The 15,545-nt window shown below is 42.1% G+C and overlaps 1 pseudogene; it reads right to left on the reverse strand.

The window, feature by feature from the left end:
* Positions 1-332: 332 nt before the first annotated feature.
* LOC100960788 lies at positions 333-1,322 on the reverse strand (annotated as a pseudogene).
* Positions 1,323-15,545: the final 14,223 nt, after the last annotated feature.

Here is a 15,545-nt window from a genome sequence, read left to right on the forward strand (position 1 = left end):
TTTTTTTTTTTTTTTTTTACTTTATTAAAATACTGAGTTTATTTCACATGTATATTTTTGTCTCCCCACCGTTTCCATGTCTGACCACCACTACTACTATACCCTATCATAACATCCATATATACTTAAAACCAAGTGAAGGGTGGAGTTCCATCTTTAAAAACTAAACAGGCATTTTGGACAACATATTCTGGGCAATGGAACCTGGGCAACATTTATCAAACATGGTAGGGAAAGTTCTCACTCTGCATTATAAAAAGGATAGCCAGATATCAACTGTTACAGAAATGAAATAAGATGGAAAATTTTAACAAACTGTTGAAACTATTTTCTTAAAGAGACTTCCTCCACTGCCAGGGATCTTGAATAGCCTCCTGGTCAGTCATCCGGAAGCAGTTCTTCACATAATGGATGAACTTGGCTTCCACTTTGGGAAGAGACCCACCTTTTTCTATACTTGCTTGTATTTTTGCCTTAATGTCTTCTACAGAAGTAGGTCCTTTTGGTGTTTTAAGAGTTTTTCCTGTTTTTTGAAGGATTCTTGACACTTTGATCCCAGTGTTGATGGTTTTGAATCCTTTCCATTCTGGTTTGATTTTTGTGCACTTTTGGCTGGAGTGTCTCACACAGATTTCTTCACTGGAGCTTTTTCTTCAGTTTCCTCATCATCAAAATCATCATCATCATCATCATCTTCTTCTTCTTCATCTTCATCAGCAGCAAGTTTTACTTTTTTCTGTGAAACTTTGTTACCACTTCCAGGGGCAGATCGCTTTCCAGACATACTTAGGAGTTTCCCATCCTCCTCCTCTTCATCTCCTGACTCTGCATCTTCTTCCACAGCTACTAAGTGCTGACACTAACATGCACAGGCCCTGAACCGCACTTCAACTGTAAGACCACAGGTGGTGTTATTTCAAATCCCCCAAGAGAAACCCTTGGCTGTAGGGACATTTTCAAAGTTGCCAATGTTACTTTAATTGGACTCCCTTCATAATTCATTGCCTCTGCTTCAACAATGTGCAACTCATCGATTACACCAGCCCCTAAACTGACCGTTCTTAAATACAACTGGTTTGGGCAGTCCTTGTGGCTAAACAGGGTGGAGCACTGGCCCCATATGCCAGAGGTGGCAGGTTCAAACCCAGCCATGGCCAAAAACTGAAAAAAACAAGGGGGTGGGGGTGGGATAAAGACAACTGGTTCTCATTTTCATCATTATCCACCTGAAAGTGATAATCTTTGTCGGCCTCTAGTTCAAAACCAAAAAGATAGTCCTGAGGCCTCAAGGGGCTCATGTCCATGTCCATTGAATCTTCCATGAGGTGGTGGCACTCACTCACTTAGGTGGGCGGGAAAGCAGACGGAGATTAATGACTACTGCTCCAAGGAACAGCCACCCAGGACAGAATCACACCAGCCCCATCTGTCTTGATGACATATGTACATCATCTCCAGAAGATTCTTTTTTTTTTTGAGACAGAGCCTCAAGCTGTCCCCCTGGGTAGAGCGCTGTGGCTTCACTGCTCACAGCAACCTCCAACTCCTGGGCTCAAGCGAGTCTCCTGCCTCAGCCTCCCAAGTAGCTGGGACCACAGGCGCCCGCCACAACACCAGGCTATTTTTTGGTTGCAGCCATTATTGTTGTTTGGCAGGCCGGGCTGGATTCTAACCCGCCACCTTAGTTGTATGTGGCTGGAGCCACAGGCGCCGAGCCAAGATTCTTAAGCAGATAATATTTGCAAACCAATAATGAATGGCTAATGCAACAATGAGGCCGTCCCAGAGTAATATGATAACTCTAGAAAGAAAAGTTTGGCATTAGTTCTTTGCTAAGACATTTTTGACAAAGATAGAGTTGTCAGCTAAAATATAGGATGCCTAGTCAGATTTGAACAATACTTAATACCCAGTGTCCCAAATTTTGCCTATTAAGTTCCCATACTATGTGAAATTGCAGCTAAATGTACTTTTATTTACAAAATATTCATTACAAAATGTTACAAAATATTTACAAAATATTCCCTATGTGTCCCAAATATTGCGTGGTCTATCCTGCTATCATTGCATGCACAGTAGTTTGAAGCCCAAATAATTTTGATTTGCAAAAGCCTGGCATTTGAAAAGAGAAAAGAGATTTTTTTTTTCAATACCAAAATTTTGAAACCACAAAGGACAAAGGTGAGCAGTTTGTCCACTCACCTCTCAGAACAGAGGAAAGCGTCATTTCCGCGTAAACAGCTTGGGATCTTCTCACTCAACTTACACCTTGCTGATGCTGTATAAACACTGAAAAGTTTTAGTGCTGATACTACATAGACAAAGTGTTTTGGAGAGGTTACTTGACCTTATGGTTCTCCCTTTTCTCAAAGAACAGTTCAGAAACACGGGACCTCAATTTTCAATGATCTGTGCCAGACTCCTAAACGCTGAATCTTCTCTGCTAGTCATCTCCGCTGATAAATAACGGTGCACAATGGATTTTCTGATGTGTTTAAGAAATCATGAGGAAGGACCTAGTACCTAGCTGTCCAAGCAAGGAAAAAGATGGTTCTCCTATCAGCAAAAGGCTAGTCTAGTGAAGCAGTGGGAGTGGAGAAGGAACAAAGGAATCTGTAACTGGTTGTGATCAATTAGTTGTAAACACCACTGCACTCGGACCAGCCAAAGCCAAGGGCCAGGCCGCCATCTATATAAGTCTCTAATATTTTATTTCTTTTCACTTATGGTTACTACAGTGGGAGGTTCTTTTAATGTATAAGACACACATCAAACATAAACAATATGCTTAAAAACAAAAACATTTAGTACACTGACTGTATTAAGAAAAAAGCCTTTTTCTCTCTATCGATTTAAAGGCTCACCGGGACTGCAACGCTCAAAGCATTGTGGGTGATTTGCATGCAAACGCGGCCTCGGCCGCAGCCCAGAAGACAGATGCCGGGAGGGGGTCCCGGCCCGGCTCACAGGGCGGTTTCAAGTCTCAGGGACCGTCTGAAGGGCTAGAAATACTTTTTCTTGAGAAGAATGTCCGCGAAGACAGCATCAGGGCGTGGGTCTGGGTAACCCTGGTCCCCGCTCCGGGGGACGCCCAGGACGGCTCCTTCCCCTCCTTCTCTTTCTGTCCCTTCTTCCCTTGCCTCTTGTACTCCTTATCCCCTTCTTCCCCTTCCCCTCTTCTCCTTCCCTTACCCTACCCCTCACCTCGTAAAAATCGGGTCCCAGACCCTCATCTCACCCCAGGACGCTTTTCTTGAACTTTTCGAGCGGGGATTTCAAGTTTTTGTCTGTTAGTTTTTTAGCTTTTTCCCAAGAGGCTTCCCCTGAGCCTTCTCCCTGCTCACCGTGGTGCCCTGTCCTGTTCCTTAGCGAGTGTTTCTATTTCGTAGAGATTCGGGCTTTTTGAGCCGTCCTGATCCCTAGTTTCATCAGAAAGGGAAGTATTTCGTCCATGGAGGCTAAATTTTTTAAGAAAACATAATTAATAATATCATTTTTTAAAAAATGATGCCCTGGAGAAATAAGGCCGCAGCAAGCACAGCCAGACGTCTGGAGCGAGGAACATTCCTGTTTTTCTCCCCAGGCGCCAGCCCCTTCCCAGCCCCGCGCCTCTGGCCTCACCGCCTTTCCCAAAGGCACAAACCATCTTTCCCGGTGTCTCGGGTTAAGACGCGGGGGGCCGGGGAGAGGCCGACCCGCGTGGCTCCCGGGGGCGTCTGCATTCCCACAGCCGGTCATTCTGATCAGCCCTCTTGCAAGAGTTTTCCGTGAAGCCCATATAATAATCAGTAATAGTCATTGTTTTTTTTTCTATTCCTCCATTAGCTTGAAAAGAAGCAACAGTTTTAAAAAGAAGAAATTTCCAGTTTAAAGTTTTGTTTTTTAATTCAGGAAAATATTTTCTGTATGAATTGAAATATGCACTTATCCAAATAAGAATATTACACTTTGTGGTACCGTCAGCATCCCGCTTTGGAAGACTGTGTTTTTAGAGCACAGCTCAGTGCCGGAGCTAACTTGCAAATCACCACTCATTTTCAGAAAATGTATTGTGGCGATTGGATGAACAGGTGTGCCGTCATAGTGGACACGCTACTATATTAAAAACAAAATTTTAAAGCTGCCAAATTCTTTGGCTAATGGTTGGCTGGCCTGAAATCCTTGCAAGATGCTCAAGTGCTGACTTGAACAGCTGTCAGAGAATAGTGCTGTGGGGAAGGAAGGTCCTTTTAAAAAATCATTCCTAGGCTTTCTGCAAAATGCAAGATAAAGTTATTACAACACTGAAAAAGAAAGTGCTTTAAATTTTAAATTAAAGTTAACTTTAAAACCAATTGTTTTTAAATTAAATTTTAACATTTATTTAAATTAATTTAATTTTTAATTAAACTAAATAAATAAAAATTCCAAGTGGTGACATAAAATGATAGAAACCAAGTAGCTCAAGTTCTGTTTTCATGTTTGCTTCTCTGCACAGTTGCTGTCCTATTTTTTCTTAACTGACTTTTTGGTTCACAGCAAAATTGAGCTAAAGGTATAGAGATTTTTGCAATATACCGCCTGTCCCGCACACAAGTTCCCTCACTATCCACATCCACCAGAGTGGTGCATTTGTTACAAGTGTTGAATCTACATCATTGCAGCTTTACTATCCAAAGTTCACAGCTTACATTAGAGTTTACTCTTTATCATATACATTCTTTTGAGTTTTGCCAATGTTTAATGACACGTATCCACCATTAGAGTATCACACGGAATAGACTCACTGCCCTAAAAATCCTCCGACCTCTGTTCATCCCACCCTCCCCTCTCACCCCGAGCAACCACTGATCTTTTTACTCTCCACCATTTTTCCTTTCCCAGAATGCATGTAACTGGAATCATATGTATGTAGCCTTTTCAAATTGGCTTCTTTTACTTGGTAGTATGCGCGTCGGTTTCCTCCATGTCTTTTCTTAGCTTTGATAGCTCTTCTCTTTTGGGGGATGAATAATAGTACACTGTTTAGGGGTACCACAGTTTATTTATCCATTCACCTACCAAAGGATACCTTAGTTGCTTCCAAGTTTTGACAATAGTAATAAAGCTGCTATAAACATCCATATACAAGTTTTCACATGGACATAATTTTCAACTCATTAAGAGTATAGACCAAGGAGTGCAATCACTGTATCGTACACCTATGGGAAAAATATGTTTAGTTTTGTAACAAACTGCCAGACTGTCTTTTACAGTATCTGTACCATTTTGCATTTCTATCAGGAACGAATTAGAGTTCCTGTTGCTCCACATTCTTGCTTGGCATTTGGTGATGTCAGTTTTTGGATTTGGGCTATTCTAGTAGATATCAATGGTATCTTACTGTTGTTTCAAGCTGCAATTCTATAATGGCTTATAATGTTGAGCATCTTTTCTTATGCTAACTTGCCATCCATGTATGTGAGGTGTCTGTTGAGGTCTATCACCTAAATTAGTTTGTTTATTTTCTTTTTTTTTTGAGACGGAGCCTCAAGCTATCCCCCTGGGTAGAGTGCCATGGCATCACGCTCACAGCAACCTCCAACTCCTGGGCTCAAGGGAGTCTCCTGCCTCAGCCTCCCAAGTAGCTGGGACCACAGGTGCCCGCCACGACGCCTGGCCATTTTTTGGTTGCAGCTGTCATTGTTGTTTGGCGGCCCAGGCTGGGGATTTGAACCCGCCACCTTAGGTGTATGTGGCTGGCACCTTAGCCGTTTGAGCCACAGGTGCCGAGTTTTTTCTTATTGTTGGGTTTAAGAGTTCTTTGCTTATTTTGGATAGCAGTTCTTTATAAGATATATCTTCTGCAAATATTTTCTCTCAATCTGTGACTTGTCTTCTCATTCACTTAACAGTATCATTTACAGAGCAGAAGTTTTTAATTTAGATAAATTCCAACTTATCAATTACTTCTTTCATGAACGGTGCTTTAGTGTTTTATCTAAAGAGTGATCTCCATACCCAGGGTCAACTAGATTTTCTCCTATGTTATCTTCTAGGAGACTTACAGTTTTGCATTTTACACTTGGGTCTGTGATCTATTTTCAGCTAACTTCTGTGAAGAGTATAAAATCTGCGTCAAGATTTATTTTTTTGCATATGTCTGTCCAGTTGTTTCCAGCACCACTTTTCTTTTCTCTTTTTTCAGTTTTTGGCCAGGGCTGGGTGTGAACCAACCACCTCCAGTATATGAGGACAGAACCTTACTCCTTGAGCCACAGGCACCATCTGTCCAGCACCATGTTTTGAAAAGACTATCTTTTCACCACTGTATTGTCATTGCTCTTTTGTCAAAGATCTGTTGACTATGCTTATGTGTGTCAATTTGTGGACTCCTTGTTCTGTTCCATTTATTCACTTGTCTGTTCTTTCACCAATACCACTGTCTTGATTACTGCAGCTCTGTAGTAAATCTTGAAGCTGGGTGGTGTTGGTCCTACCACTTTGCTCATCTCCTTTAGTATTACTGGCTAGTGGGTGTTTTTGACTTTTTAGAATCAGCTTGTCCATGGGATCTGTTTCATTTTCTTTGTGTGGTTAAGTGATTGTGTATTGACTCTGTTTTCTTAGTTAGCCTGGCAAGAGGCTGATCTTTTCAAGGAGCTAGCTTTTGATTTTGTTGATTTTTTCTTCTACTGGTTTTCTGTTTACAATTTCTTTGATTTCTGCTCTAATTTCTTACCTTCAGTTTACTTTGAACTTAACTTGTTTTTATTTTTCTGTTTTCCTAAGGTGGAAACTTAGATTACTGATTTTAGACCTTTCTTCTTTTTTTTTTCTTTCTTTCCTTTTTTTTGAGACCTGGTTTCACTCTGTCACCTAGACTAGAGTGCAGTGGCCCCATCACAGCTCACTTTAGCTTGGAACTCCTGCACTCAAACTATCCTCCCACCTTAGCCTCCCAAATTACTGGGATTACAGGTGGGTGCCCCATCCTAGCCTTCGTCTTTTCTAATATATGCATTTAATGCCATCATAAGCTCTCCTTTCCCTATATCCCATGAATTTTTTTTTTTTTGAGACAGAGCCTCAAGCTGTCCCCCTGGGTAGAGTACTATGGCATCACAACTCACAGCAACCTCCAACTCCTGGGCTCAAGCAAGTCTCCTGCCTCTGTCTCCAAGTAGCTGGGACCATAGGCGCCAGCCACAACGCCTGGCTATTTTTTTTGGTTGCAGCCGTCATTGTTGTTTGACAGGCCAGACTGGATTTGAACCCACCACATTAGGTGTATGTGGCTGGCACCTTAGCCACTTGAGCCACAGGAGCCGAGTCATCTCATGAAATTTTTTTTTTCTTTGCAGTTTTTGGCCAGGGCTGGGTTTGAACCTGCCACTTCCGGCATATGGGGCCAGCGCCCTACTCCTTTGAGCCACAAGTGCCGCCCCCATCTCATGAAATTTTAAAAGTTGTATTTTCATTTTCATTTAGTTCAAAATATGTGTTATTTAGAAGTATATTATTAATCGTGAAGTATCTGAGGATTTTCCAGATACTGTTCTGTTAATGGTTAGTTCCATTGTGGCTTGAGAGCAAAAATTGTATTATTTCTAGTCTTTTAAATTTGCTAAGGCCTAAACATACCTTTTATGGCTCAGAACATGGTCTATCTTAGTGAATGGTGCATGCAAGCTTGAGAATATTGTATATTGGCTCGGCGCCTGTGGCTCAAGTGGCTAAGGTGCCAGCCACATGCACCTAAGGTGGCGGGTTTGAATCCAGCCCAGGCCCGCCAAAACAACAATGATGGCTGAAACCAAAAAATAGCCGGGTGTTGTGGCGGGTGCCTGTGGTTCCAGCTACTTGGGAGGCTGGGGCAGGAGACTCACTTGAGCCCAGGAGTTGGAGGTTGCTGTGAGCTGTGATGCCATAGCACTCTACCCAGGGGGATAGCTTGAGGCTCTGTCTCAAAAAAAAAAAAAAGAAAAAGAAAGAATATTGTATATTCTGCTGTTGTTATGAAGTAGTTTACATATGTTAGTCAATGGTGTGTTATTAATAATGTGAGTCCTGGGGAATCCAGAGGACCTCACTTTTAAAGAAATGCCTCGGTTGAATCTGTAGGTGTTGGCCTAAGAGTTCTCTAAATTAACTCCCTTGTAGAATATGATGTCTATTAAAAGAAACACTTAAAATGTCCTAATTCCAATTCTACATGTATCCTATTAAAATTCAAGTGCTACTGCAGCACTATTTTAGATCTCAGAGCAATGGAAGCTTTGTGGGAGGAACGCTTTGTTGCTGGCACTGAGGTGACTACAGGAAGCCAGCTGCTTTCTAAGTCGGTTTTCTGATTGGTTTTAGGTCCTCTCAGATAGTGCCCTGCTGCTGCGCTGGGTGGCAACAGGCCCGACACCCCGACATGCTCCCCTCCTGGGCTCCCAGGCCCTGGGAGAGTAGTTTATTCTGTGGTTTTTCAGCCTGGGCCTTGGGTCTGAATGCCTCTGCTCACAGCACTGGGCCCTGAAGGTCCCCACCCTTTCCTCAGTTGGGATGCTTTGTCTTGTTCCCTTCCTGCTGTCCAATTCCTGCATTTTCCTAAAAGCTGTACCCCTTATCTCATGATTTTCCTTCAAATGCTCCAAGTCCCCCTCGCACAGAAGCAGGTGCCCTCATTGCTTGGTCTGTACCATGGCCATTTGAAGGACACTTTTCCTCCCTGTCTTGGCTACATGGAGTTTGTGTCCATAGTGGCCCAGGATCTGGGGAGGAATGTAGGGTATTTTTCCCCTTTGCTATCAACAATAACTTGTATGTTTTTGTGCCCTCGCAGTAGTCAGGATGGATTTGCCATGAGCAGAGCTATTGGAAGTCTTAGTGAAATTGGTAAATGGTCTCCCTTTCTTAAGTTCAAAAAAAAAATTAATTAATATGTTATTTATATGTCAATAATAACAATAGTAACAGATATAAAATCATTCTATATAAGTACATGAACTAGGTATAAATATCAAATTATTAAGTGTAAGGTGATAAAATATGAGTTTTAAATCACTATAAAAACTTAATATTGGCTGGGTGCCTGTGGCTCAAGCGGCTAAGGCACCAGCCACGTACACCTGAGCTGGTGGGTTCAAATCCAGCCCGGGCCCACCAAACAACAATGATGGCTATAACCAAAAAAAAAAAAAAAAAATAGCCGGGTGTTGTGGCGGGCTCCTGTAGTCCCATCTACTTGGGAGGCAGATGCAGGAGAGACACTCAAGCCCAGGAGTTGGAGGTTGCTGTGAGCTGTGATGCTACAGCACTCTACCCCAGGCTACAGCTTGAGGCTCTGTCTCAAAAAAAAAAACAACCCAAAAACTTAAAATCACCCATAAACTTGAACTAACATGTACCTGATTTCTTCTTCCTTGTCACACAACACAGCTGAAATAAGAGCCTGCCTCTCTAGTTAAGTGGGTGAACCATGCATAAATAACTCATTTGTGTCTGGAGACCAGGGATAAGATAGGTTCCCAGAGGGACTTACACTAGTATTCCAATGTGAAATATTCTATTCTCCCTAGAAACCACATTAAATGATGGATGACTATTTTGTTTTGAAGGGCATTTTTAACTTTTCTTGGATACGTACAGTGTTTCATTACCCAGACTGTTATAACTCAGAGCCAAGCCCATGATAGAGTACAGTGATTTGTAGGAATGTCAGTTGCATCCAAGTCCCTCATTTCTCTGTTGCTACCTACTCCATAGACCCAGCAACAGTAACTTGTTACATGATTGAATCTTCCTCCTTTAGAACAGTTCCTGAGGGCTCCGCGCCTGTGCTCAAGTGGTCAAGGCGCCAGCCACATACGCCAGAGCTGGCAGGTTGGAATCCAGCCCAGGCCTGCCAAACAACAATGACAGCTATAACCAAAAAAATAGCCGGGCATTGTGGCGGGTGACTGTAGTCCCAGCTACTTGGAAGGCTAAGACAAAGGAATTACTTTAAGCCCAGGAGTTGGAGGTTGCTGTGAGCTGTGATGCCACAGCACTCTACCCAGGGTGACAGCTTGAGGCTCTGTCTCAAAAAAAAAAGGTAGCAAATTTTGGTGAGGATGTGGAGAAATAGGAACCCTCACATAATTGCTTCTGGGAATGTAAAATGGTATAGCCACTGTAGAAAACAGTTTGGCAGTTCCTTAAAATGTTAAACATAGAATTACCATATGACCCAGTAGTTCTACTTCTATGTATATACTCAAGAAAAATGAAAACATATGTTCATGCAGAAACTTGTATGCAAATGTTTATAGCAACATTATTCATAATCGCCAAAAAGTGCAAACGACCCAAATGTCCATCAGTGGTTGAATGGATAAACAAATTTGCTATATATATAATATGGCATAATATTCAACCATATAAAGAAATGAAGTACTGACATATGCTTCAACTTAGATGAAGCTCAAAAAATACTGAGTGAAAAAAGCTCAATACAAAGGGTTACATATTGTAGGATTCTTTTTTTTAAATTGTGAGACAGGGTCTTGCTCTGTTGCCCAGGCTGGAGTTCAGCATAGCTTGCTGCAATGTACAACTCCTGGGCAACAGAGTGAGAATCTGTATCAAAAAAAGAGAGCGAGAGAAAGAAAGAAAAAAGAAAGGAAGTTTAGGTGAAGGGAGTAGAATTTGTTTTTTTCCATTGGTAGGTTATAATCATTGGCTACAGATTGCAACACACATGCTAAAATTTCTACAGGCAGGCCAGGTGTACTGGCTCATGCCTATCCCTTGAGCTCAGGAGTTTGAGACCAACCTGTTTATACTAAAAATACAAAAATTAGCTAGGCACTGTGGCAGGTGCATATAGTCCCAACTACTCAGGAGGCTGAGGCAGGAGGATCACTTGAGCCCATGAGTTTGAGATTGCTGTGAGGTACCTGGGCAACAGAGTAAGACTCTGTCCCCCCCAAAAAAGAGGAGGAGGAGGAGAAGTTGAAATCTATATACAAGATAATCAGTAAAACTTTATGACTCAAACATATCAGGGCGCTTTTCAATGTCAGTGGGTCATACATCAATCAGTATGTCAAATATTTGAGGAACTCATAATAAGATTCTTTATTCAGGGACAAGATGATACCATGAATCACAAGACCCCAGCCCTGGGCAGGTGAATTCAGAAGCCTGCTGAATGTGACCTGTAGGTTGTCGCGTGGCCAGGCAAGCTCTCCTGGTCAGCTCTTGGATGTTTATCGCCCACTCTGTTTTTTGTTTTGGTTTTTTTTTTTTGAGACAGAGTCTCAAGCTGTCGCCCTGGGTAGAGCGCTGTGGCATCACAGCTCACAGCAACCTCCAACTCTTGGGCTTAAGCGATTCTCTTGCCTCAGCCTCCCAAGTAGCTGGGACTATAGACACCCACCACAACGCCTGGCTATTACTTATTTATTTTTTTGGTTGTAGTTATCGTTGTTTGGCAGCCCAGGCTGGATTCAAACTCACCAGCTCCAGTGTACGTGGCCGGCGCCCTAGCCATTGAGCTACAGGCGCGGAGCCCACTGCCCACACTGGAATACTTGGGCTGCTTTATCTGGCTCCAGCTGTCCTCAGTCTATCACAGTCTTTCCCCAAACATGAAGGAGGACAAAAGTGTAAGGTTCCAGTCAGTGCATTATATAACTACAACCTAGTCCTGCTTCCCTGACACCTGATTTTTCTATCAAATTATAAAGCAGTTCCCTGATTTACTTTAATTGATGGGTTGGTTTCTTTTTTTTTTTTTTTAGAGACAGAGTCTCACTTTGTCATCCTTGGTAGAGTCCCGTGGCGTCACAGCTCACAACAACCTCAGACTCTTGGGCTTAAGTGATTCTCTTGCCTCGGCCTCCGGAGTAGCTGGGACTACGCGTGCCTGCCACAACACCTCGCCATTTTTGTGTTGCAGTTTGGCCAGGGCCAGGTTTGAACACGCTACCCTCAGTATATGGGGCCGGCGCCCTGCCCACTGAGCCACAGGCTCCACCCAGTGGGTTGATTTCTTAATGGGGTAACTTTATTCTTGTCTCCCTCCTTTTTTTTGCAGTTTTCTTTTGGCTGGGGCTGGGTTTATAACCTGCCACCTCTGGCATATGGGATTGGTGCCCTACTCCTTTGAGCCACAGGTGCTGCTCCTCCCTCCTTCTAAGAGTTTAGAAGATACCTATTATCATCCCTATGTACCAGTGACATCCGTTGTTTCAGAACATAACTTTAAGATAGAAGGGTCAGTGTCAGTGTCAGTAGCAGAGTGCGCAGCTAGCTTTATGAGGGAAGCCAGGACCCCATTGAGAGTGTGACTTTGAGTCTTCACCTCCCATTGGAACTCTGAGCAAATCCCTTATTCTACATGCCTCAGTTTCTCAACTGGACCACTAGTGATACCATATAAAGTGATTCAAACAGCTAAACACTGGTGAACTTTAAGTGAGGCAGTTTTTAAAATTTTACAACAGTTTTAGATTTACAGAATTATTGCAATAATAGTCCAGAGAATTCTCACACACCCTGTACCCTGTTTCCCCTGTTATAGTGGTGTTACAACCTGATCAGACCCATTGTACAATGAAAATGTCTTAAGTCAATCGGGCACAATGGCACGTGCCTGTAGTCCCAGCTACTTGGGAGCTGAGGCAGGAGGATGGCTTGAGCCCAGCAGTTAGAGGCTGCAGTGAACTACCATTATGTCTGCGAATAGCGGCTGTACTCCATCCTGGGCAACATAGTGAGACTCCACCTCTAAAAAAAAGAAGAGAAAAATGTCAAAAGTCAAAACGCATTTAATATACCTAACCTACTGAACACTTAATACTAGCCTATAGTTGGACAAAAATCATCTAACACAAGGGCTGTTTGATAATAAAATGTTGAGGGTGGTGCCTGTGGCTGAAAGGAGTCGGGCGCCAGCCCCATATGCTGGAGGTGGTGGGTTCAAACCCAGCTCTGGCCAAAAACTGCAAAAATAAAATAAAATAAAATAAATGTTGACTATTGCATATAAATTACTGATGTTCTATTAATGTATGTTACTTTCACACCATCATGATGCTAAAAATTGTTAAGTTGAGCCAGTATAAGTTGGGGACCATCTGTATTGATGTTTTATTTTAGTAGGGTAAGTTTATCATAACTAACAACCCAATCCTGATACATTATTACTAACTAAAGCCCATGCTTCATTTAGGTTTCCAATTTGCCCCAAATGTCCTTTTTGTCTTCCACTATCCCATGGATACCACTTTACATTTAGCAGTCAGGGTTCCTTAGACTATCCCATGGACACCACTTTACATTTAGCAGTCAGGGTTCCTTAGGCCTTGTCCTAGCCTATTTTGTGCTTCCATAACAGAATACCACAGACTGGGTGATTTAAATATAATGAACAGAAGTTTTTTTCTCACTGTTTTGGAAGCTAGAAATTCCAAGATTGAGGTCATGGCACCTGGCAAGAGCCTTCGTACTGCATCACCCACGACAGAAGGTAGAAGGGGAAGAGATGGTGAGAGAGACAAAAGGAAGCTTTTTTTTTTTTTTGCCCAGAGCAGGGTTTGAACCCACCACCTCCGGTATATGGGGTCAGTGCCCTACTCCTTTGAGCCACAGGCGCTGCCCCCAACCTTGTCCTTTTGTAAGGAACCACTCCTCTGAATATAAACCCTCTCCTGTAATAACAGCATTAACTTATTCTTTCTTTATTTCCTGTCTCCCTGGGTAGAGTGCTGTGCTGTCATAGCTCACAGCAACCTCTAACTTTTCCTCAAGTAATCCTTTTGCCTCAGTCTTCCAAGTAGCTGGGATTATAGGTGCTCCCCATGACACCTGGCTGGTTTTTCTATTTTCAGTAGGGATGGGGTCTCACTCTTGCTAAGGCTGGTCTTAAATGCCTGACCTCAAGCGATCCTTGTGCCTTGGCCTCCCAGAGTGCTGGAGTTGCAGCCACCATGCTCAGCCCATCGTATCATTCTTGAGGGCAGAGTCCTCATGGCCTTATTACCTTTAAAGATACCATCTTTTTTTTTTTTTTTGCAGTTTTTGGCCAGGGCTGGGTTTGAACCTGCCACCTCTGGTATATGGGGTCAGTGCCCTACTCCTCTGAGCCGCAGCAGCTGTCCTAAAGTACCATCTTTTAATACTGTTACAATAGCAATTGAACTTCAACACAAGTCTGGGAGGGAACAAATATTCAAACCATACCTGTTCCTCTTGGCTATAACAATTTCTCACAATTTCTGTTTTTGATGACCTTGATAGGTTTGTTTGTTTGTTTTTCAGGCAGAGTTTCACCCTGTTGCCCTGGGTAGAGTGCTGTGGCATCACCTAGCTCCCAGTAGCCTCCAACTCTTGAGTTCAAGAGATCTTGCCTCAGCAAGATTACAGGTGCCCACCACGACATTTGTCTAATTTTTCTATTTTAGTAGAGATGGGGTTTTGCTCTTGCTCAGGCTGGTCTCAAACTCCTGAGCTCATGGGGTCCTCCTACTTCAGGTTACTCTTATTTTCTCTTTTTTTCCCTATCACAATTTTGGGTGGAAGCGTGAGGCAGTTTTTTTTAAAAAATTTATTTTATTAATTAATTTATTTATTTGTTATCTCAAATTCCTGCCCATGGGCAGTTTTAAAATTCCATCCACATTTTCATCTTGGCATTCCTCTGTCTGTGCTCACATCCACACCCAGCCTCTGCTGCCCGAGACTCCGTGTCCACACTGCTGGATTTTCCTTTCCTCATGCATAGCTTTCTCTTGAGTCTTGCCAGTGAGCTTGTGTTAGACATTGAGTAAATATCCATATACTACAAGAACTTGGCAAGTGAGTGCTGCTAGAAGGAGACAAACAGTCCCTGTGACCTCAGGTGATGAGGCCCGGGGCTGCAGGGGAAGTTTTTTATTGTAATGCCCTCAGCTGTGACACATGTAACAGTTAATCACCACATCAATCTATCTATAGCGTAATTACCATCTCAGTTAAAACATCAGAGCCTGCTGGCAAGTATCATTAAGTCTAAATTGGATCCCTGGGCAACGTTCTAATTACAATATTTGAATGTTGAAAATGAACTCATAGATTAGTTTCATGCTGTAGTTATTGACTTCCTCCTGTTGGACAGGAATGTATACAATGTGCTCTTCAAGTAAATGATCATTGTCTCCTTATAGTAGAAAGGAGGGCTTATTTGTATGACTAAAGCAATTATATCTTGTTCCTTATTAAAATATATATTAAAATGTAGTATATTCTAATTATATTATCTATCACAGAAAAAATAGACTAACATATATTGTACAACAAATATATGAATAGATATATAATGTAAAATATATCTTATATAAAAATATAATTTGTATTATACATTGTATAATATTCAATATATCTTATATTATCTAATAACATATATTCTAGATACTCTTATTAGAGCATATATATACAAGATGAAAACTATCAACTTGGCTGAAAATTTGCAAGTGGGAATGCGTAGGTTTAGATTACCCTATGCAGAGTAGCATAGGTACATGGGATATGAAAGAAATCAAGCTCCAGAGAAGTCGTACTTTTTTTTTTTTTTT

This window comes from Otolemur garnettii, unplaced genomic scaffold (assembly GCF_000181295.1).
Source record: "Otolemur garnettii isolate 467f Iridium unplaced genomic scaffold, OtoGar3 scaffold00053, whole genome shotgun sequence".
Taxonomy (NCBI): domain Eukaryota; kingdom Metazoa; phylum Chordata; class Mammalia; order Primates; family Galagidae; genus Otolemur; species Otolemur garnettii.